The sequence below is a fragment of the Danio rerio genome, chromosome 6 (genome assembly GCF_052040795.2).
Source record: "Danio rerio strain M-AB ecotype USA chromosome 6, GRCz13ab, whole genome shotgun sequence".
In the NCBI taxonomy this organism is placed as follows: domain Eukaryota; kingdom Metazoa; phylum Chordata; class Actinopteri; order Cypriniformes; family Danionidae; genus Danio; species Danio rerio.
Window position 1 is genome coordinate 55,861,444 of NC_141026.1, and position 26,832 is coordinate 55,888,275.

At 35.0% G+C, this 26,832-nt stretch overlaps 1 protein-coding gene across 5 annotated transcripts in view; it reads right to left on the reverse strand.

The window, feature by feature from the left end:
• cacna2d2a (calcium voltage-gated channel auxiliary subunit alpha2delta 2a) overlaps positions 1–26,832 on the reverse strand; it is a 453,173-nt gene that overhangs the window by 404,459 nt on the left and 21,882 nt on the right.

The window sequence follows — 26,832 nt, forward strand, 5'->3', positions numbered from 1 at the left end:
TGGCTGGTGTGTCCTGGGAAATTTACATACCCCTTGGTTTTTAGTTTGGTCCTGTTACGTCCCAGGACATATTTGTTTCTGTTTTTGTATTTTCTTTCTTTCTTTCTCTGCTACACCCTAATAGGTGATGATGAACGTCACCTGCTGCCACTAATGAACCATTCAGTGATTGGAGGACGAGTAAAGTCGTGGGCATTTAAGCAGCTTGTCTCCAATGAAACAGTGTGTTTTTGTGTGTGTGTTGAGGCTCTTTTGTGAGACTTTAAAAATATTCTTTGTTTAATCCTTTAAGCATTATTTGTTGATTAGAAACTTTAATTTGTTTAAGTTCTGTTGATGCTGTTGACTATCTGATACAGCCTTTGTCTCAACCTCTTTTTGATTGTAAGTTAATTTATGTTTAAATACTACTTTGTTAAACACTCTTTACTCTTTGTTAATCAGGGATTGGGTTAGTAGAGAGGGGGTGCCATTTTTCTTTTTGTAACAGTTTTCTCCTGTTTATGTTAGTAAGGGAGTGAGAGTATTTTTGATGTATTTATCTTTTCTTTTATAGATTATTTAGTTCTTCCCTTTCTCTCAGTTAGAGAACTTTTGTTTGTTATTTTGGCTTGAACCCCCTCTTGAAGTTTTTTTTGGAACCCTCCCTTAATCCTTTAATAAATATTTTGTTAATCTTCATTCAGGTTGCATTTTTCTTTTGTTTAGTCCTTTGAGAGGTTGCTCATGGGACCTCATTGCTAACACACATACACACACAAAACTCCACTAAAATTCTGTTGCGTACCCGTGTCCCCCTAGACAGAGTTGAGGGGAACGTAACAGTCCAGAAAAATCTCTGCTTCAAGGCCTATCTAGCCCTTCCCCTTAGCCCTGTGCACTCAAGCTAAAGAGAATTGGGACACCCCGAACCCTTCACATGAATGCACAAAACAAGGGGTAGGGGGAAGTGGAAGTGCTAAGGGCTAGAAATGGGATTGGGCCTTAACTGTTTTATGTTCAAACTACTTAAATTTGTAAAAGCTAAAAAGTTTAATTAATTCCTTCATGTTTTCCCGACACAGCCTTTTTTTACAATTTAGAATAGAATAGAATAGAATAGAATAGAATAGAATAGAATAGAATAGAATAGAATAGAATAGAATAGAATAGAAAAGAATGCATGTATTATAAACATGTCTAAAGATGCATTAAAAAAGTAATATCAGATTCAGCTTGGTTTACATAAATAACAGAAACACGCACATTTACATTTATGTCTAAACTATCAATGAAAGCATTCAAATCAATCAAAAAATAATAATTCCACATCCTCAAAAGCATTTTTTACTGCATATGAATAATGTTATGAGCTTGACTACATCAGATCTTTAACAATAATCGACAGATTTAATTTGAGAAGAGTTCATGATGGTTCAACATCTGGCTATGCTAGATTTCATTTACAACATAATAATTAGGTCTTCATCAGCTTCAAACCTTATTATAAAGTTTTATCATTATCGTTGTCATTAGCGCACAGTTATGTGACCATCATCAGCTTTCTGGTGTCATCATTAAAACCATCAACATCTTAACTACAGCCATTATAATCAGCATAATTGGCACACTGCCACAATTACTTAATGCTCAGTTAAATTAACCGATTGATCCCATGCATGATTCTAAAAGGTTGCAGATTTTGACCAACAGAGGCTCATTTCTGACTGAATCACATACTGTTGATGTTCATCTCGTCAGCCTGAATGACGTCAGCCTAAAAGTATATGCATTATGATATTAAATACAATAAAGAAAGAAAAATACATTAAAGTGCCTCTATTATGCCATTGTGGGTTTTACATTTCATTCAATGCGGTGTGTGGTGTAGATGTAGACTTAAAAGCTTTCAAAGATCAAAGTCCAGATAAGTGGACTTACTGTCTCCTAAATAAAAAAGAAGCAAATCTGAACTGCCGGAAATCAGTCGTCAGTAATTCCAGACTTACTTCCTGTACAAACCTGCAAAATTTGCATGTTTCTAGACTAATTCTATGGCTGTCAATTTTTTTTTTTTTTTTGACATCCTAACACTTTTGCTTTTGAGAACACTGTTTTGTGTGCTGCTAAAGCAAATCCTCTGTTTACATTTCCAAAAGATAAAGTATTGTTCACCAAAATAATAAATGTTCACCAATTAGAGAATAGTAGGACCCAACTGCCCAATTACAACACTCAAGGCCATCTGACCAATCAGAGCAGAGTCATCTGAATAATCATAAGAAACTGAACTATTTGACTAAACCATGTGACCAACCAGAGCAAGATAAATCACAACAAACAGGACGATTTGACCAATTACAATAGCGCAGACTATCTGACCATCTAGAACATTGCAGGACCTTCTGACCAATCACAACAGACTGGATCTTCTGACCAATCAGAGTAGAATCAACAGACTAATCATAACGGTTTCGGCCATCAGACCAATCGGTGCAGAGTAGGGTCATCTGACCAATAATAAGAGACTGAACCATTTGACTTATCACAACAGACTGAAGCATCCAACCAACCAGGGCAAGATCAATCATAACAGACAGGACAATTTGACCAATTATAACATGATGTGGACCATCTCCAATCAGAGCAGAGTAGTGCCACCGGACTAATCACAACAGACTAGATCATGTGACCAACCAGAGCAGAGTAGAGAAAACAGACCAATCTCAATTGTCTGGGCCAACTGACCAATCAGAATAGAGTGGAGCCAAAATACCAATTACAATTGGCTTGGCCATCTGACAAATTAGGGAAGAGTAGAGTCAAAAGACCAATCATAATAGGCCGGAGCTTTGACCAATCAGAGCAGAGTAGGACAATATGATCAATCATAACAGACAGGATGATTTGACCAATCACAATAGCGTAGATCATCTGACTGTACACAGCATTGCAGGGCCATCTGACCAATCACAACAGACTGGATTTTCTGACCAATCAGAGTAGTCAACAGACCAATCATAACGATTTAGGCCATATGACCAATCAGTGCAGAGTAGAGTCATCTGACCAATAGTAAGAGCCTAAATCATTTGACTAACCACAACAGACTAAACCATCTGACCAACCAGAGCAAGATCAATCATAACAGACAGAACGATTTGACCAATTACAATAGCGTAGACCATCTGACCATCTAGAACATTGCAGGAGCTTCTGACACATCACAATAGGCTGGATCTTCTAACTAATCAGTGTAGAGTAGGGTTATCTGACCAATAATAAGAGACTGAACCATTTGACTTATCACAACAGACTGAAGCATCTAACCAACCAGGGCAAGATCAGTCATAACAGACAGGACGATTTGACCAATCACAATAGTGTGGACAATCTGTTCAATCAGAATATAGTAGGTCCACCTGACCAATCACAAAATACAAGAGCTTGACTGATCAGAGCAGAGTAGAGCCAAATGACCACTCATAACAGGCTGGTCCATATGACCAGTTAGAGCAGAGTAGGACCATCTGATCAATCAACAATTTGACCAATCACAATAGTGTAGACTATCTAACCAGTCAGAACAGAGTAGCACCATCTGATCAATGGCAAAAGACTGGACCTTCTGACCAATTACAGCAGAGTAGAGTCAACTGACCAACCACAAAATAATTGCCAATCTAACCAGTCAGAACAGAGTAGAACCATCTGATCAATGACAACAGACTGGACCTTCTGACCAATCAGAGCAACGGTAACAGACCAATCACAACTAACTGGGCCATCTAACCAGTCAGAGCAGAGTAGGACCATTTGACCAATCAGACCAATCAATAGCCATCTGACTAGTCAGAACAAAGTAGGTCCATCGGACTATTCACACCAGACTTGACCATCTGAACCATCACAAAAGCCTGGACTAATTAGATACTGACTAATTAGAGCAGAAAAGTTAATTGTAAGAGAACTAATCCTTAAACCAACCATTTCAGACATTGATAAAAGGGAAAATGATAGAATGAAAGTTACAACAAAATTAAAGTGTAATTTGACCCAGCATGGATGTAAACCTTTAGGAGACCTCCAAAAAAGTAGCATCGTTTAACATTGCACATTTAAAATGGACTTTTTTAGAGCACTGACTTTAGCATGGTGATGTACATTCTGAAAAGTGACTCTCCATCAACACTGATTACAAAACTATTCAAATCCCAGTCTACGTACAGCACCAGCATGTCCTCTAACACCTGAGGCGGCGTGCTGGCCTCAAACGCACCAGACCACGGACGACTCCTGCACTCGTTTGAAGTTTTATCTTTGACAGACGAGGCACACATCAGGTCATTTCAATATGAATGCGGGTGTGAAGGGACACGACGGAGAGCAAGGCAAGATGGGAAATGCGGTTTCACGCAGGGTTTCGCCATACAGGGTTAATGTGGGCAGCCTTTGAAGTCTCAGCTGTGTGTGAAATGAGCTGCTGGTGCCAGTCACTGCGACAAACACACATACACACACACACACACACACACACACACACACACACACACACACACACACACACACACACACACACACACACACACACACAGACACAGACACAGACACACACGCACTGCATGGTTGTCTCCATGTCGAGGTTCTCAAATACAGCTGTGCATGTACACATTTACACAGTACTCTACAGTCACACTTCATTTGCATGGCCAGCTGAGTGATCTCACTAATAAATTTATGCCATAAATCAAAAGAAAAAAGTTCACCTTGACATGACAAGTTAAAAAAAATTCCATCATGCTGATTTTAATAATAAACATAATTACACATATCATTTTAAATAATTTGGCCCATTTTAATAAAAATGATTTTCATTATCCTTATTACAATAAAGGGGTTGAACAATATTTCACATTAAAGTCATACAAATTATGAAAAATGACTAATGATTTCTAAAAATGATTTCTGGAATTTGTTTTTCAAATTTTTTTATTTTAATCAAGCTGATTTTAAATAATGAACATAATTACTCATTTAATTTAAAATAATTTGGCCTATTTTAATAAAAAAAATCATTATCTTTATTACAATAAAGGAACTGAATTTTTTTCACATTAAACAAACTATGAAAATTGACTCATGACTTGTAAATGTATTAAATTACATAAATTACTTATTTTATTGAACGTTTTTCCTTCAATTTCTTTTGATTTTGAGAATTTATTTAAGACACAGTTAAGAAACAAAAAAGTATATAAATAAATTAGATTAAAAATAAAATATAATAATACTAATAATATTGCTATTGTTATTATTAGTATTATTATTAGTAGTAGTAGTAGTATTGTTATTATTATTATTATTATTATTATTATTACTACTATTTTATTATTATTAAATGTAATATTAATATGATAATAATAATAACAACAATAACAATTATTATTTTTATTATTATTATTATTAGTAGTAGTAGTAGTAGTAGTAGTAGTAGTAGTAGTAGTAGTAGTATTTGTATGTTTATGAAAAGTTGGTTTGCCACCTCCAGGTTGGAGGAAAGTCCTTACCCCAGGCTAAAGAGTTCAAGTATCTTGGGGTTTTGTTCTCAAGTGAGGGAAGTATGAAATGTGAGATTGACAGGAAGATTGGTGCAGCAGTTATGCGATCGATGTATGGGTCCGTTGTGGTAAAGCAGGAGCTGGGCCGAAAGGCAAAGCTCTCAATTTACCGATCAATCAACGTTTCTACTCTCACCTATGGTCATGAGAATCTGTGAGCGCAGATTTTAAGCCCATCATTAATTCTGTTTATGTGTGTAAATCTATATTTATTCAGTTTGTAAATTAAGTACAGTAATATTATTGACTAATATAAAAATGTTCATCTGACTTATGTACAATGCAGTTTGTACAGTAATACTTTCTGTCTTTTAGTAGAGATATTATAAGAGACTTGCTTTGTTTACCAAATAAAGTGAATCTAATTGGATTTGTATTTTAAACATTAAATAAAAGTTAAAAAGGTATTATTTTTTATTTCATGTAAAGGTTTTAGTTATGATACTCCCCAAAAATTCAGCAGAAATCCACAGATTTTTACCAAAAATCTCCACAGAAATAGCAAAAAACAGCCGCAGATTCCATCTGGCCCTGCTCATGACTGAAAGGAAAAGATCTCGGATACAAGCGGCCGAAATGAGTTTCCTTCACAGGGTGGCAGGGCACACCAATATAGATAGGGTGAGGAGCTCTGTCCCCCGAGAGGAGCTCAGAGTAGAGCTGCTGCTCCTCCACATCGAGAGAAGTCAGCTGAGGTGGCTCGGGCATCTGTTTCAGAAGCCTCCTGGATGCCAACCTAGGGAGGTGTTCCGGGCATTTCAAACCAAAATGAGGCCTCGGCATCTCCCCGGATGAGCAGGAGGAAGTGTCTGAGGAGAGGGAAGTCTGGGGTTCTCTCTTAAGACTGCTGCCCCCGTGATCCGGCCCCAGAAAAGCGAATGAATGAATGTATGAATATTTTTTATAAATATTAGTAGTATTATTATTTGTATTACTATAAAATGTATTAATCTAGAAAGAAGAAGAAAAAGACTATATAAGACTGAGAAATATTTTAAAGCACATCAAAATCTAAATGTACAGTTGAAGTCAGAATTATTAGCCCCCTTTTGATTTTTTTTTTTTTTAAATATTTCCCAAATTAATTTTAACAGAGCAAGGAAATTTTCACAGTGTGTCTAATAATATTTTTTCTTCTGGAGAAAGTCTTATTTGTATTATTTCGGCTAGAATAAAAGCAGTTATTATTTTTTAAAAACCATTTTTAGGACAAAATTATTAGCCTCTTTAAGCTATTTTTTTTCCATAGTCTGCAGAACAAACCATCGTTATACAATAACTTGTCTAATTAACCTAACCTGCCTAGTTCACCTTATTAACCTAGTTAAGCCTTTAAATGTCACTTTAAGCTGTAAAGAACTGTCTTGAAAAATATCAAGTAAAATATTATTTACTGTCATCATGTCAAAGATAAAATAAATCAGTTATTAGAAATAAGTTTTTAAAAATATTATGCTTAGATATGTGCTGAAACAATCTTTCCTCCATTAAACAGAAATTGGTGAAAAAAATAAACAAGGGCGCAAATAATTCAGGGGGGCTAATAATTCAACTGTATGTAAAAGTGTCTTGTGTAGGCGAGTAAACCCACTCACTCATAATCTATACGTCAAAAACCTCCAATATCTCAAATGTGCTTTTGTGAAAGGTCACCGAAAAGACATGAAATACTCACTTGCATATAACGCATGCTCAACAGCACACACATGCAAACTGCCCCAACGCGTTTAATGCTGGTTCAGAAAAAGCCCATGAAACATCTCTATGTTGACTGATAGCAAACCAGGCCACAGTAAAAGCCCTGGCAGAAGCGGCGAATATTGCAGATAACCTTTATTCTAATTCCTCTCGCATTCATTTATGCATCTGCACTCATACACGAGCGGAGAGCATTGGAGCGGTGCTTTTTTGTCTCTTCTGCATGCGTGTGTATGTGGGCTGCTCGCTTTCTGACAGTAATGGAAATGCCTGCATCTGTCTGATTTAGCTTTTATAAGCCGGTATACATGTGCAGAGTTCTTAAATGCAATCATTTTTATTGTACATAGTTCAGGAAGTCTATATATCTGTGTGTGTGTGTGAGTGTGTGTGTGTGTGTGTGTGTGTGTATGCGTGTGTGATAGAGATAGATGTTGCAATTGTAATGCCAAAGCACAAATCCCATCAAACAACGAACCCTGGGAGAAGGGCCAGAGGCGCAGATCAGAACCAAAGCCAGCTTTAAGAGTGTGTATATGTGTGTGTGTGTGTGTGTGTGTGCATGGTGGAGAGAGAAAGACAGACTATGAAGAGTATACATGTGAACCCATCCATTGGAGAAACAAGAGGGAGACGCTGTGAACAAACAAATATGAAGGAGAAAGCAAGGAAGAAGAGGTGTGGGCTGGTGCATCAGAGGGACGGATGGATAAGCGTTCGGCTTTACGAGCGTAACAATGGATCGAGAGGGCGTTCAGAGATTCCACCAGAAGAAGCCAACACAATAGGAGCAGAGCGCTGATCTGAATCCAGCTGAACGCAACTGCTCGCACACATCCCAGAGTTCGCTGTGAGCTGCCGTGTCTTTTCAGTCAGATCGGCTGTGTTTGCTTTAGGTTTAGGTGGAACAGAGAGCGAGTGCAGTATTGAAACAAAGAAAGAGAAGCAAATTAGAGGAATTACTTAACATGAAGTAGAATTAAAAACACAAACAAACTAGCAGCCATGTATAAAACCCTAGCAACCACCTACCAACAGTCCTAAAACACAGTTAATACCCTATTCATTCATTCATTCATTTTCTTGTCGGCTTAGTTCCTTTATTAAACCGGGGTCACCACAGCGGAATGAACCGCCAACTTATCAAGCAAGTTTTTACGCAGTGGATGCCCTTCCAGCCGCAACCCATCTCTGGGAAACATCCACACACATTTACACACAGACTTATACACTACTGACAATTTAGCCTACCCAATTCACCTGTACCGCATGTCTTTGGACTGTGGGGGAAACCAGAGCACCCGGAGGAAACCCACGCGAAGGCAGGGAGAACATACAAACTCCACACAGAAACGCCAACTGAGTCGAGGTTCAAAGAGAGATAAGACACAGAACCGATGACATCTCCAATAGAGGGTTGTGAAGGATGAGAGCACAGTGGAAATCATCATTCTACACTACAAACCCACACACACCACTGCCAGTGCTCACGTCTTTTACTGCTGTTCTACAAAAAAGCCAGCAGAATGATAAAACCATCATCTTTTCGCTGCTAGTAAACTGACATAGGAAAGACAGAATGTGCAAACATTATATCCCATACATACAGATCTTCTACAACCAAAGATGTATCACACACACCATGTGTATTTCCATTTTAAGCCACCAGCCATTTTTCTATATATCTACAGAATATAAAATATATCTGTGCTCAGACAGGGAAAGACTTGCTAAGTAAGCAAAAAGATTTTTGTAGGGCAGCAAAAGAATAGCCACAGTTTTCTGCTTTGGTTCTGTATAAATGCATTATGCAATTCTGATTGTTCAATTCAATTCACCTTTATTTTTATAGCGCTTTTACGATGTAGATTGTGTCAAAGCCGCTTCACATAGAAGATTATGGTGATTTGAAACAGTGTAGTTTGGTTTTCAGTGTTCAGTATAGTTTAGCTCAGTTCAGTGTGGTTTAACATTCACTACAGAGAGTCCAAACACTGTAGAGCAAATCCATCAAAGCACAGCTCTGTGCCTCACACAGGTGAGTGGGTTTGACAAACCACATGTAGAAAACACCCTTTCATCGCTCTGACAGTTTAACCAACACTTGCACCAGACACTTTCTTCTGATGTTTTAAACAAATTTTGGGAGAAGCATGATCAGTTTTTGATAAGGCTAATTCATCATTGACACTCATTCTATTCTTTTTTCCCTTTTGAACACAATATATTTTATTTCGAGAAACATTTAAAACTTTTTGGAGCAGTAAGAGGGGAAATGTGTGTGACACAAATGAATTATTGACTTCTGCTGTCTTCATTTATTTCAAAAACAGACTTTTTTTTTCAATTTAAAACGAGATCTTTGGATATCTTTTCCGCTGGAGACTGTTGTCCTAAAAAAAACAAATAAAAAATAAATAAATAAAAAATAATGCACATACCTTAAGGATGGTATTGCAGAAAATTTTACGGTTTTAAAACCTTGACTTTTCCAAACCCCAGCATACCTTGAACAGTTATCATCCCATTATCATCCCATTTGTATGCAGTTTCTTTTCTAATTAGCAAGGGAAGAGCAACTAAAGTATACATTAAAATGCAAAATCAAAGTATAAATAACAGAAGTGCACTTTTTCCCTACCAGCAAACAGTAATACAAGCAAAAACTAAAATAAAAAACACTAAATATAAAAGCAGACACTTATGAGCTACAACAGTGTAGATAATGACAAAAACGCTTAAGAATATCCAAATGACAGATTTAAAGGGAAAAAAAAGTAAATAAAAAAATGTACAGAATTGGAGCTCTGACAAGGACATGAGGCTTTTTAATGACTGAAAAAACTGCTGCGGGTGCAGTATATGGATCGCAAGTGCCAACATTGCACAGTTTCTGATAATATCTCTGTTTTGTTTTGGTGATATGTCCAGATATTGTCTTCACTTAGGGAAACACAGAGGATTGTCTACTCCTATGTATCTTCTCAGAACACATTTATATAACATAGCATTTCAATGTGCAAAACTCAATGCTGATGCAGGATCGACAAAACTGTTTTTAGTTCGCCAAAGGAAAACCTTGCTTCCAAAAAATCTGAAGAAATGTTTGAGATGTGTGACCCCCATAGAAATGGGCTTACTAAACGGTGCATTTAGTTAAATGGAGAAGTTAATATTTACTCAGAACATCACTTGAAACATCGACTAAACTACACTTTTGATGATTTGGATCTTTCTCCGATAGTTTTTTTCTGTTGAAATTTAAAATGGAACTAAATATGGCGAGCCCAGCTCAGTGAGTGTAACGGTCATGAAAGTGGTGTGGCCAGCCGCAAGATCTGTTACAGTGTGAGCTGATCAGCTGAATCATTTGTTAACCCGGCCAATGAGGAGATTTATCGATTTCATCGGTACAGGTAGGAATATGCCAATTATTTAACACACCTCCATCCAAGGAGCTGGGCATTCGTGTGAAATCCAAGTTGTGCTTTGAAACCTGACTGTTGGACTGTTTGGTTTGTATATACCACATTGAAGAACTGATATTTAACTCTGACTCAATTAATTACAGGAGGATCCATCTGAACAAAAGCTCTGACCAAATGGGTGTATTTACTTACCATGTGTTATTTCATTTCATTTAGAAGCTTTTCATTTCCTTTCTTTCAACACTTTTCTTTTCTTTTATTTCCTTACTGGAGTACTTTATTGATGTTTAGATTGTTTATTGTGAGTTTTCTGCAATACATCAGTTATTTTTTCAACTCCCTCATCCTTCATTAAGCTACCCCAGTGGAACCTAGATATATTGTGGTACTCATAGTGCTGGGCCAAGTCTAAAAGTGTTACAGATGCAATTCAGATCTGAGCACACTGTTGTTCTCATCTAAAGAGGACACACACTGAGATTACTGGAGTCTCGGGAGAAAATCTTAGAAGAGAGATTTAATCTCCATTTGCTCTCTATATAATCTCATTGCGGTCTAGGCAAATCAAATGAGAAATTAAAGAGATCTCATTTGTGATTTTGCATTCCCATGATGAGAATACCAATGTCAACAAGACTAGTGGATACACTAAAAGGGACAGCTCACCCAAAAATCACATTTTTGTCTGATAATTCTGTCTGAATAGACATGTGAGTAAATGGTGACAGAATTGAATCTCTTTATGATTTTCCTAAAGCCTAAACTCAACATATATGACACACTGCGCAGAAACGCACACACAGACGGGTCACCCTGGTTCACTGGTTTTGCTTTAGGGTCTCATCGCTGAAAAATGGAAAAGTGCTCTTGGCACATTTGAGGTCTTATGTGATTTTACTTTCTCTTTGAGGCTTAAGGCAGAGAGAGAGGAGATAAAACAACACACTGTTAGTTTAGTCCAAGAAATATATCCTAATATCTTCTTTTGTGGGGCCAAATGAAAAGAGGAAGTGTGTGTGTACAATACAAGCTTAAATGAGATTTAAGAATGAATAGGCCCACATGGAATCTGCATGATTTTTAGCCCATCATTGATTCTGTTTATTTACTTGTATAAATGTGTGTAAATTTATATATATATATATATATATATATATATATATATATATATATATATATATATATATATATATATATATATATATATATATATATAGATATATATATAGTAGATTTATTATATAGAAGACTTGATTTGTTTACCAAATATAGTGGATCTACTTGGGTTTGTATTTTAAACATTAAATACAAGTTAAAAAGGTATTACTTTTTAGTTCATATATTAAGGTTTTAGTTTTGATACTGCCAAAATCATTCCGCATAATTCTGCAGATTTTTACAAAAACTTGCACAGAAAAATAGCAAAAAAATGTCCGCAGATTCCGTCTGGCCCTACTAATAAGTCTATTGAATACTTTTTCTCTTTGTGTTCAAACAAAGTCTGTGAAACTGACACTGAAATGTACATGAGTAAATTAAAACAGTGATTATGCCTACCTTATGTAAAAATTCTCATCATTTAAATCAATGCAGTAAACTGTTGTGCTGGTTCAGATTTTTGTGGAGACTCGTCACTCAATTGTGCTCACTCAATTGGCTAGTAGACTATCACACACAGACGGCAGTCACACATTTGCTCTGGGCAGGGGAAATTAATTTAATTTATTAAACAAAACAAATATATTTCTTATCGCAGCCTCTTGCAATTAGGTAATCGCAATGTTTCAAATTAGGTTTCGATTCTAATTCAATCGAACAGCCCTACTTCAAAATATCAATTGAAAAACATCACTATCTCCCGCTGAAGTAGTAATTTTTCTATTTTAGCCCCACCAAAAAAAAAAAACACATAATTATTGTGCAATAATATATAGCATTAAGCCAACATGAGAAAACGCCTGGGATGTACATGAGTAAATTAAAACAGTGATAATGCCTACCGTATGCACCATTTCTTTTTATTATCATCAATGCAGTAAACTGTTGTGCTGCTTCAGATTTTTGTGAACACCATGATCTTTTTCGTCTATGTGATTTCTGCTTAACCCTGCAGGCACAAGATGTCAACATGATGTCATATTGACGTTGTACCACAATGTCGTAGGGATGTTGGATTTTGCTTGTAAATAAAAATCAAGTTGGCGTCAATGTCCAACGTCCAACCTAAAATCAACCAAATATCAACGTCTAATCATGTTACACCATGACATTGTGTGGACATTACCACTATGACATCTATCAGACATTGGATTTTGGTCACTTTTTCCAACACAAGCTAAAATCAACCAAATATCAACATAATTTGACAATGTTATTGGACGTCAAAAAATCGTTGTCTTTAGACGCTGGCTAAACATTGAATTTTGGTCACCTGACGTCATGGCATAAATCTAACCTAATATTAACATCTTGTGATGTTGTGTGTCTGCTGAATGTACATGAGTAAATTAAAACAGTGATAATGGCTACCGTATGCAACATTTCTTATTATTATCATCAATGCAGTAAACTGTTGTGCTGCCACAGATTTTAGTGGACACCATGATCTTTTTTGTCTATGTGATTTCTGCTTAACCCTGCAGGCACATTGACATTATCAACATGTCGTCATATTGACGTTGTACCCCAATGTCGTAGGGATGTTGGATTTTGCTTGGAAATGAAAATCAGGTTGACGTCAATGTCCAATGTCCAACCTACAATCAACCTAAAATCAACCAAATATCAACGTTTAATCATGTTACACCTTGACATTGTGTGGACGTTAGCACTATGACATCTATCAAACATTGGATTTTGGTCATTTTTTCCAACACAAGCCAAAATCAACCAAATATCAGCATAATTTGACGACGTTATTGGATGTCAAAAAACATCCTTAGAGGCTGGCTAGACATTGAATTCTGGTCATGTGACGTCATGGCATAAATCTAACCTAATATTAACGCCTTATGATGTTGTGTGTCTGCTGAATGTACACGAGTAAATTAAAACAGTGATAATGCCTACCGTATCCAACATTTCTTATTATTATCATCAATGCAGTAAACTGTTGTGCTGCTTCAGATTTTTGTGGACGCCGTGATCTTTTTTGTCATTGTGATTTCTGCTTAACCCTGCAGGCACAAGATGTCAACATGACGGCATATTGACATTGTAACCCAATGTCAAGGGTGTGTTGGATTTTACCTGGAAATGAAAATCAGGTTGACATCAATGTCCAACATCCAACCTAAAATCAACCTAAAATCAACCAAATAGCAACGTCTAATCATGTTACACCTTGACATTGTGTGGACATTACCACTATGACATCTATCAGATGTTAGATTTTGGTTACACAACCTAAAATCAACGAAATATGAACATAATTTGACGTCATTATTGGACGTCAAAAAATCATTGTCCTTAGAGGCTGGCTAGACATTGAAGTTTGGTCACCTGACGTCATGGCATGAATCTAACCTAATATATAAACGTCTTATGATGTTGTGTGTCTGTTGGCAATAGATAGATCAAAAGAACGCAACTTACTTGAATCATCAACCTTCTCTTAAAAGATTAAAACATCATTTAAATAGTCTTCATTTGATCATTTTGATGCTTCTCTGATAAAAACAATTATAAATGTAAAATGGCTAAACCTACAAACCGACATGGAATTGCGTACACTGATGAAACATTCACAGACAAATTTAATTTCATGTTGACTTCAGTCCCAAGTGCAATTAAATCGCAACTTAATTAAACCGAACCAGCGATCAGCGATTACATCTGCAGCCCCTGATGAAACACCAACGTCCAGAAATGTGTGTGGTGTCCCTCTGTTTGCGTGTAGATGGGTATGTGTGAACAATTCATGTATAAAAGATGACTTCGAAGTACTCCTGTCAGCTGACGCCTGAAGCCATGATTATAAAGACCACAGAGAACAAACCACCCACCCCCACACACACCTGCATTATACATCCTCAGACATCAAGCATTTCCAGAGGAAAATCTAACTGTGCTTCCAGAAGACTTTAATATTTTAGAAATGTTTAATAATAGCTTTTCCTAAAAATCTAAATGAGTCAATAGTTTACATATAATACTAATAAAAAAAGCCTTGACATGCATGTATAAATACTGATATGCTTATATTCAGCATGTCTTGATAATGAACATGCATGATATTACTATGGCCAAGGCAAATTCTAATTAATTATTGAGCTTATTCATGCTTTTGAATCGCATTATGATATCTTGATCTTTCCTCCAAAAACTTTTTAAGCTGAAAAGTTTGTAAAGTGACTTTTGTTGACATTTTTAATAGTTTAAAGTAAAATATTGTCTGTGTTTGTGTTATAAATTATGGTATAAATCCTTGTACTAAGCTGCAAGTACATTTTCTGTTATTTTACAGACTTAATTCTCTCTATATTACTTCTTAATATCTTGTCTCAAACTACTAAAATGCCAATAAAAGTCACTTCATCTGCTGTGTTGAATTTTCAACATCAAAATATTGGCAGAGATAAAAACTTCCATAATGCAATTTATAAATAATGTTGCTATAAATTATGACATGATAATGTCATACAGTGCATACAGAAAGTATTCATAGTGCTTCACTTTTTCCACATTTTTGTGTTACAGCCAGGGCTTAACATTAACACCCACCAACCTGCCAAATGCGGGTAGATTTCATCTTTGGCAGGTTAGACAGACACCTCCACTAGCCACTTTGGCTGGTTGAAAATAATCTTTAAATAGTGGTTTTCTTAAAAGCAGGGTTCGACTATAAGTATGACCCAATATGCGTGCAAATGTGATCTTAGAAACGAGAGAACAGCACAACTAACAACAAAAATTGTGTTCGCGCGAGCAGAAGAAAGCAGGTAAATACCGAAAAAGAATATGATCTACAAAAAAACAAAAACAGCTGATGTGATGCGCGCGACTGTTTGAAGCGCGTGCGCGCTCTTGTTTCCTAGCTTGAAGCAACCGTGCCTGGAACGCAACTGTGATCGGTTCTCTTTCAAATATTCAGGCAAAAAAAGTTATGCTAATGCACCCACAGTCTTGCTGCTTTCAAGGCTCCAAATATGTCTTTTAGTAAGCAGCACCGGTTGCTTTCGCATTGAACAGATTATTAATTGGCCTTAACCATGTGATCATCCTTCCATTATCACACAGTATGTTTTTCACCTGCTTTCTTTTACATATGGTTATTTTTGTTTATATGGTTTATTTATCATTTTTTACAACAACATTGCTTTATTGAGATTAACTCTCCATTTATGTGTAGTTAACTGGGGATCTGAGAAACCTTTAGCGAGGACAGATTACTGCATATATTTGATACATGACAATAATTATTTTTAAAAGTCAATTGTTTTTTTCTTTTGTTTTTTTTAAAGAAATGTTTTGTTTATTAAAAAGTATAGCATATACCTATATTTAGCTTGTTTTGACACATTTAAAATTTGTGGCTAAGAAACAATTATTGTTTGGTGTGGTCAAAGATACATTTGGTAAATCCTTAATGTTGAGATCTGAAAAGTCATGTGAAGTAAAAACTAATTGCAGTATAACACTATGAAACCATGACCTTTTTGCTCATACTCAGCACACAAAACGTGAAATGAATAAGAAGGCATGAACAAAACACAAAATCGAAATCAAGTAATTTTAGCTACTCACAGGCTGGAATTTGCCAAAAGGCATCTGATGGACTCTCAGATCATAAGAACATAAATTCTCTGGTCTGATGAGACTAAAATTGAACTCTTTGGAGTGAATGCCAGGCATTACGCTTGGAGAAAACCAGGCAGCACTCATCACCAGGCTAATACCATCTCTACAGTGAACCATGGTGGTGGCAGCATCATGCTGTGGGGATGTTTTCAGCAGCAGGAACTGGAAGACTAGTCAGGATAGAGGGAAAGATGAATGCAGCAATGTACAGAGACATCCTGAATGAAAACCTGCTTCAGAGTGCTCTTGACCTCAGACTGGGGTGACGGTTTATCTTCCAGCAGGACAATGACCCAAAGCACATCATCAAAATATCAATGGAGTAGCTTCACAACAACTCTGTGAATGTCCTTGAGTGGCCCAGCCAGAAACCAGACCTAAATCCAATTGAACATCTCTGGAGAGATCTGAAAATGGCTGTACACCGTCGCTTCCCATCCAACCTGATAGAGTTTGAGAGGTACTGCAAAGAGGAACGGCCAAAAATTCCTAAAGACAAGTGTGCCAGGCTTGTGGCATCATATTCAAAAAGACTTGAGGCTGTAATTGCTGCCAAACGAGCATCAACAAAGTATTAAGCAAAGGCTGTAAATACTGATGTACATGTGATTTTTCAACATTTTATTATTAATAAATTTGCAACAATTTCTAAAAACTCATTTTTCACATCATCATAGTATAGAATTTTGAGGAAAAAAATTAATAAAATCGCATTTTGGAATAAGGCTGTAACATAAAGAAATGTGAAAAAAGAAGCGCTATGAATACGATCCGTATGCACTGTATATCATAATACATGATAATGCTTTATATAGCTATGAAATGTATTTGAACAGCATCTCCGATTCTTTTCAAGACAAGCATCTAAGATTTGACCAATAGTGTCAATCCAACAGTATCTTTATCTGCGGGTGGATTTCCCACATGCAAATCAAATCCATGTTTTAGCGTCAAGCAGCTAGCATCGCTCAGGCACTTTATGAAGTTTGCGCTTGTGTTTACACTGTGAGCTGACATGGTAGACGCTTCAGCCTGCAACATCAGCTACACTATGGGTAATGAGCTGGAGGCCTGGGATCTTGGTTAATGGCTAAAATATTTGCTCCTTATTCTGAGTGAATGAACAAAAACAAGTATATACGATGCTCCTCATATCTAGTATGATGTTAGCATGCTCCTATAAGCTAACGAAATAGCCTTATTGTCTCATAAGAGTTTTGATTGGTGTAAAATTGTTTTCACTAATGTGTGTAATCACATGGATTAAACAGAACTTGTTACATAACAGGATAAAAGAAATGCAGTGCAGACTTTTGATGCTGCTGTATTTGTTTCAGGGCATCAGTAGCAGCGCCAGTATTATTAGCTGTGACCCGTCAGCTTGAATTACGCCTGGTCTCCAGCAGATCGCAGGCAGAGATCAAAGGTCACCGAGGTCGGCTTTCTAGCGTCGCTCTAGACAGTTCACATTACGCCAATATGATTTCTGACTTTATCCTAATTAAGACATTCACAACATTGGCTGCAGGACCAACAGAAGGAATGGTATCACATCCAGCTTTTCAGAGCCTGAGATAAGCTGATGTTTCTTTTACCCTTTACATTTTCATTTATCGGTAACACTTCATTTTGAGTCTTAATTCATGCTATTTAAAAACGATACCTAAGACTGTTGGCTCAATAAACTTTGACCTACCTCCTTATTAATAGTTAGAAAGGTAGTACAAGGTTCAACGCTAATGATTTTTTTCTAATGGCCCCACCACAAAAAAGTTAAAACACTGTAAAAACCCATCAGTCAATTTTATCAAATGAAATGTGTATAGGTAACTCAAAATTGACTGAAAGTTAACTCTACTCATTTGAAATGAGTTTTGAACTCCGTGTTGAAGGTAATGGGTTAATTAAATACCTCATTATTTCAACTTAAATGGAGTAAGTTCACAGTACTCATATTTATTAGTTTTTAACTCCTCAATTGGTTTCCTCAAACGGTTTGAGTTACCTGAACTTATTGGGTTTTACAGTACTCAGCTGGTTTGAGTTCTCTCCATTTATTGGGTTTTACTGTGCTCAAATTGCTTCATTTACTCAGATTAATTAAGTTCACAGTACTCATTTAGATTAGTTTTTGAACTTAAATGATTTGTCGGTTTTCTCAAATGGTTTGAGTGCCCTTTACTTACCAATGAGTTACTTATTTCTTAGCTACATATTTTAAATAATGTGTCAAAACTAACGAATCTAGAATTTAAATATTTAAAAAATTATAATAACTGTATAATGAGCAAAATTTAAAGTGTTATGCAAACTAAAAGAGCACTATGGGAAATGTGCAGGTATTTTATTGCAGTTCTAAATTATTTAACAAAAGGTGGCTGACTTGACAAACTGATGGCTAACTGTGCAAAACATTACTTCATTTTTTTCGCCATGTTGTACCCATGTAAATGTTTTCTTTTAGCCTCATAATTTAATGTTGTCAAAAAGTTTCAGTCTCTTCGCTATACTAGTTGTTACCAGACTAAGGAAAAAAAATATGCTCACAACATCCAGTCAGATAAGGGAAACCGAAAAGCAAAATTGTGTTTACGACATCACAGAGAAGATAGTATTTAAAGTCTTAAAAGCACCGTTTATTGATTCTAAGACATTATTTTCATATTTTAAATTTGCATGCAATTGACAAATAGTCGCAGGCAAATTAAACTTTAATGGCAAGGTGACACTGATCGGGCCAGTAATGATTCTGTCAACTGTCCTAAGCTTCTCTCATGCTGGCCCCAGGCCATCAGGCAGTCCTTATTGTTGAGCCCTGTATTAGTTGGGTTCAGGCATTGGATAGGATTAGGGATGTAAAATAAGACAATACTTTATAAGTACTAAAACACAGTTAATGTTTTATTAATAGGCAGGTTATACGTCAGTATAGTTAATCATGTGAATTGTGACTTAAAGGGGTGGTCCACTATGATATCATATTTTAAACTTTAGTTGATGTTTAATGTAGCTGTGTGAACATAAACAACATCTCTAAATGTAAAACTCTCAAAGTTCAACGCAAAGGGAGACATTGGCTTTTACAGAGTTAGCTTAGCAAAGCCTTCAGCAAACGAAGTTTGACGACTACAAAAAAATTAATGTGGGTTAATGATGTGATAAACCCTTCAGTTTATGTACATACACCTAAAGCAGCGAAGGGGTGTGGTCAGAGATGCTGTAATGTTATAGCAAAGACGCTTCCTGGTGATGTGGAGCTGATCTACGAATCACAGCACATTATGTTAGCTAGGGATGGGTATCGTTAAGGTTTTAACGGTATTACTACTTTTATCGATTTGGTACTTTATTGGTTCTCTTATTAGTACTTTTTGTAGTGTTTTTTTTATTTTATAAAAAAAAATTGAACAGAATTAACAACACTTTATTTATTATTACGTTTTAAAGTAAAATACAGCAAAACCAATAATTGTAAACCAAAAAAAAAATATTTTCCTGTAAAAGAATGTACAAGGACTTGAAGGAAAATCACTCTCAGTTTTTACCCATTGTTCCGGAGAAAAATCAACATGTTTGGCTTTTCTGGCAGAAGTCGGGATCTTTCTTGGTTTATTGTGCTTCCTGGAATTAAAAAAATACCCTCTTTGAGTTGCAAAATGTAGATAAATAATCAGATAATGTTTATGATTGTTCATTAACAAATTCACATAAATGAGTCACCAGTGTTTTGGGAGTTAACAGCATAAAATAAAGTTGTTGTTTTTTTGTAAAATTCCTTAATAAGAAAAGTTTATTATTAGGCTATACAGTATTTGTAATTGCAGTAATGTAAAAGCATTTTTAATGTTTAAGATTTATTTAGGCTACTGCAGAAAAAATACTGTTGTCATTGTAACTGAATGTGTGTGTTTATTAAACTATCAATAGTATACTGATTTAGAGAGATCTTATGTGATTGACAGCTAGCATAACGATGTGGATAATTTACCTTTAACTAGTCAGTTGGAAACTTTTCATTTGTCTTTCTAATGCACTTTTGAAAGATGCTTAGCCAGATTGCTTGCGTTTCTGCTCATAAAAGAAAACAACTTGTTGTGTTTGTTGCAACGGGCATTGTCCACTCGGGAAATACAATCTGTCTGGTTATCTCTGCCACTCCGCAAGCTATGTGTGTGCACATATTGTGAGCTTCCACCGAGCACGCGCACACAGCTGAGAACTGTAAGGCCTTTATACTTTACGTGCTCGCTTTTGTACTATTGGGCAAAAACATGAGCCTTTCTCATGTGAGATTGCCAACTGTGCAGAGGAATATCGCAAATTAGAAAAGGTTGATCAGATAAATTATGCTACAGTAAGTAATGTTTATTCAGCAATAATTCTGCAGTACCGATAGCAGACCCATTCATTTCAGAGCTTATCGCTACTTTGGTCTTTTAGAATTTAGCACCGTTACCGATAAAGTACAGAGTTTTGGTACCCATCCCTTCTAGAAGTGTCCCATAAGGACCCGGACATACAGCCAAAAGAGGTTGCGCAGGTCTGTTTCTGCAGTCGCACTCTCGCTGGGTGTTCTTCTGCACCCAATCGCTCCCGCTATTTATTCATTTTGTTTACTCGCTGTCTGCTGAGAAAAGTCTGGACACGGACCTCGTTCTGCCTGTTAGAGACCACTGATCTAGGGTATTTTTTCAGCAACAAAATAAATTAATTAATTAATAAATAAATAAATTAATTAATTAAATTATTTATTTATTTATTTATTTATTTATTTATTTATTTATTTATTTATTTATTTATTTATTTATTTATTTATTTATTTATTTACTTATTTATTTCAATCAATTAATCAATTAATTAATTAGTTATTTTATTAAACATAAGTAAGTAAATAAATAAATAAATAAATAAATAAATAAAATACATTTTTAAAAATTTGCATTCGTACTTTTTTGTGTCTGTCTGAATTTGCAATGGGTGTCTGCTGAAACATTAATGGCAATGTGCTGTGTTTTGCTCTCACCCACTTTATTAATTTATATTAATGTATTAGTCTGCGGAAACACTTTGATTGACATTCTCCCTTCGACCTGTCATCAGATGAGGAAAGCCCCGCCCATTAATGACCATCTCTCCCTCATTAGCATAGGACGTTAGTCTTATTTTTTGGATCTGCCACTATGCTGACACACAGGCATTTGTAGCTCCGCCCTCTTTTAAAAAGAGCACAATCTCACTCTAGGGCACGTCTGTCAATTCCAGTTCCTGGAGGGCTGCAGCTCTGCACAGTTTAGCTTTAACCCTATTTAAACTGTGTTAGAACTTAACTGTGCAGAGCTGCTGCCCTCCAGGAACTGAATTTGACACCTGTGCTCTAGGGTCATCAGATACTTATTTTAAATCTTGTAAAAAAGGGACAAAATATGTCTCCTTTAAACATACAAAAAAAAAATGAGCACATCCCAAACAGGTTAATCTATATAAGTATGTTTGTTCCGCATCATGCCCTAGTTAAAACACTGTATTTATTCAGCACACACGCGCATCCCTAACATAGACACTATGTTTAACACTCTGATATTTTTACTTCAGGACTTTTCAATCTAGTTCATACTTCTTTAGAGAACAATGTGCGTACAGCAGCTCTTCTAAACCTTTTTCTTTGTCTCAGCTTTGTCTATTTCTGTCTCCTACGCAAAGCACACAACAGTCCAGGTGTCCAAATACTCTCTCTCTCCCTCTCTCTCTCTCTCTCTCTCTCTCTCTCTCTCTCTCACACACACACACACACACACACACACACACACACACACACACAGCTGGTTTCACAAAAAAATTAAAGGATTAAAAAAGAAAAAGATACTCGGAGGACAAGGCATAAAATATGCAGATGACTGGTCCAACATGAGCTGTCATAACCTTGAAGAGACGCCCAGAGTTGCAGCAAGTAGGTGCTATTTATATCTGCGCTACTGAACTAAGTGTAGTTTGCTAGGGAGTGTGTGTGTGTGGGAGTAAAGCTGTACCGCTGCTTATCTAACATCACTGACTAAAGACACAGAGGGAGACAGAAATAGAAAAGGAGCAGCGCTTTCAGCGTCCGATCGGGTTAATTTCGAGAAGCTAAATCAAATGGAGATGGAAGTGATGCAACCCAAAGGATGTTCGTGTATCTCAGGGCTTCCTAAACTCCTTTTGTCAGCTGAATCGCTTTCATCTGAATTATTTAGTTGAGTAGGCACACAGACTGGAACAATGTTTAGTCAAGTGACCTGAAAATCGAACTGAAAATGACTGCATTTAAAATAACTGGGTTTATTAGTTTGAAAAAAAAATAATAATTAGGAATAGATCAAACGGATGATTATTGACTACAAGATTAGTATGCTTGAGCATGAACAATCTTTTATTTTAAAAAAATCTTTTATTTTGAAAAATGACCGTATTCTCTCACTTACATCTCGGTTACTTGAGCGCAAGCAAGCAGCAGAAAGAAACAGACATGTTTGAAAAGTTTCTTTGCAAAGGGCAAAAGGCCCAGTGAAAGACCCGTGAACTGTCAAGGAATAGATCCACAACCCATTTGTCAGTCCAGTGCATCCAGCAAAGATCAACTGCTGGAGATCGCAAATAATGGCGGCCTTTTAAGGAACATTCACACATCTCGTCTTTTCTAGTTCGCACAGGTTAGTTATTTCCAATGGAGGTGTGTGCAAGCGGTGTGATGCGCTTGCGCCTTCCAGACGCCCCCAGTTGAATTAATGCAGGGAGCGCATTGCGAATCACATGATAAAAATTTAACGTTCAGCTTCGGAATGTATGGAATATTTCGGTAGACTATGTCTCAAACAAACACAGAGCACCCAAACACTGCAGTACTTTGTACTTTTTTCCATAAATAAAACTTGTATCAGAGTGATAGCCACAGTAAAATTGTCGTTGACCGGTCCGCGGTGATAAAAAGGTTGGGGACCAGTGGTCGGGAGTTCGGACTTTGATACAGATGTCTTAAAAACCTCCATTTCCTGCTAAAGTTTTAGCTCTGATAAAGATGGCTTTCAAACTCTTCAGTAACAGTTTTTAAAGGAAGTCGGTACTTTTGACAACCCTATTTTAAACGCATTTCAAAAAGTCAGAGATACGTAAATTACTTTGAATACATATTTGTAATTTATTTGATTATTTGAGTTAATTCACAAATACATTAATTTAAAAAAAAAATACATATATATATATATATATATATATATATATATATATATATATATATATATATATATATATATACACATATACATACAAAAAATACATACATACAGTTGACGTCAGAATTAAAATTAAAGTTTTAATAACTCATTTTCCAAAACATTTCTAAACATAATAGTTTTAATAACTAATTTCTAATAACTGATTTCATTTATCTTGATGACAGTACATATTATTTGACTAGATATTTTTCAAGACACTTCTATACAGCTTAAAGTGACATTTAAAGGTTTAACTAGGTTAATTAGGTTAACTAGGCAGGTTAGGGTAATTAGGCAAGTTATTGTATAACGATGGTTTGTTTTGTAGACTATCAAAAAAAATATACCTTAAAGGGGCTAATAATTTTGACCTTAAAATGGTTTAAAAAAAAATTAAGTGTATAACTTCTGTACATAATTAGCTCGTTTAACATTTTACTAGTTTCAATTAGTGACAATTTCTAAAGTTCCAAATCCAACATTTCTTTTATTTATGTATAACATGCATTTTAGTTTTTATGAACCTTCCACAAACAATTTTATCAATGTTAGGTAAGTGGGGTGGGAGGTAGGGTAGGGCAAGCTAAATTCTCTGTGAGTACTTTCAAGAGAATTTTGATATATGTTCCATCACTTTCTTGTAAGAACTTGTATGTAGATTTTTCAATGAAAATGAAAATAAATAGTTAAAAATAAAATTCAACATTTCATGTTTTGGAGTTTAAAACAAATTTACAATCAAAACATTTCAGCCAGATTCAGCCAAACGTCAATTTATCAACCAAACCAGATCAGGCCGAGTTTATCATTCCACACTGAATAGCATCTGCCATCAGACAGTGGTTTTTGTGGTCAAGTATTTGTGTCAAGATAGCGATCATTCTGACTCCATCTTTCTCTATTTCTCTCCAATATTTCCATCACACCTGCTTGCAATATTTCCAGCAAAAACCCAAATATGTATTTAAGATTGTGGCATGCTGAATGCAGCCAGTCCGCTCTGTTTACATTATCCAAAATAACTTTGAGAAGCAAAAAAAGAAAAATGCTTAGAATTCATTTGCAAGATTTTTTTTTAGAAAGGGTGGGGAAAGAATATGGGAATAAACTGGGCATGAAGAGGAAAGAGAGAGTGACGAAGGAAAGCAATCTTGTTAGCGGGCCGCTGTAGCCCAGGGAAGATTTCTATCAGACGCACATATAGGGAGAGGCATCCATTTAGAAAATGGCTTTTTCTGCACATGCTGGGCCATTTAGCACTCCCTGTGACGACTCCTGTTTGGGCCGGAGATAAATGCTCTTTCTCTCTCTCTCTAACACACACACACACACACACACACTCAGACCACAGACTCAGCAACCGCCAGATACTGAGAGTGCAGACACAGACTTGCATGCATTTAGAGTCCCGAGCTGATTTCCTGAAAGACACGCACAAATTAAAATGCATTTTCTTCTGGCAAATAACTGAATGTTTAGCCTCGCTATCAGTTCCTCTGCTGTGCAGCCCAGCAAAAATTTATTTCATGCTGATGAACAAAAACTGACAGCTTGGAAATGGAAAGAGCCAGAGGCCCCTGATTTACTAGGAATAATATGTTAATATTTTAATACATATTTTAAAAAATGTAATCTTTAAACATACAAATATTTTGTTTTAATCACTATGAACTGTATTGTTTGCTATTTAAACATTTTATGCACTATTTTAATTATTAAAATATTTATTTGACAATCAAAAAGCATGTCTATGAAATAATATCATGCTAATTTAATTCTTAAGTCAACTTTCTATGCAATATGCCTTTCATAAATAACTAAAATAAAATCAAAAATTATATTTAAAAACCATTAAAAAAAAATCATGTAAGAACAGTTATGTTTTATATTGCAGCTATAATAATCATTATTATGTTTATTATTATTATCAATATTATTATTGCTTTTATTTATATTATCATTAGCATTATTATTATTTATATTAGTAGTAGTAGTAGTAGTAGGAATGGTGGTAGAAGTATTTATAGCTTTGTTATTATTATTATTATGAGTAGTAGTAGTAGTAGTAGTAGTAGTAGTAGTAGTAGTAAGCTTATTATTATCGTTAATTATCATTGTTGTTGTTTTTGTTATTACTATTATTACTATTATTAATAGTAGTGGTAGTATTTCTAGTTTTGTTATTCTTATCTTTAAGTTAAATGATATTATTACTTCTATAATTGTTAATATTGTTATGATTATCATTATTATTATTATTATTATTATTATTATTATTATTATTATTATTATTATTATTATTATTAATTTTATTATTATTATTGTTATTATTATTATTGATAATACTTCTTTAATTATTATCACTGTTATTATTATTTAATTTATTTATATTATTATTAAATTTATTACTAATATTATTATGATTACTTTTATTATTCTTATTGTTATTATTATTATTATTATTATTATTATTGGCATTGTTATTATTATAATTATACAATTTTATAATATCATATGATTATGATCATTAATAGCAGTAGTAGTAGTATTATTCTATCAATATTATTATTTTATTTTATTTTTGTATTACTATTATTACGGGTAGTATGACTATGATTATTAGTTATTAAAAATAATAATAATTATTATTATTACTATTATTATTATTATTATTATTATTTATATTATTATTCTTTTTATTATGAATAATACTATTAGTATTAATAATAATATTAATACAACTTTTCAAAGAACACTCTTATGATTAACATAACACATAACACTCTTAACATACTTATGTCATCAGAAATGTCTTATGATTATGATTATTAGTTATTTTTAAAATATTAATAATAATAATCATTATTTGTTTTTTTTATTAATATTATTATTTTATTAATACTATTAATATTAATACAATATTAATACAGATTTTCGAAGAACACTCTACTGTGCAGTTATAAAATACTTCTGTCATTATAAATTTCTCCAAAATTAATCTTAAAGCTTGTCATTTCTCTGTCTAAAATTCACACTTCATGACATCATACATCAAATTTCATA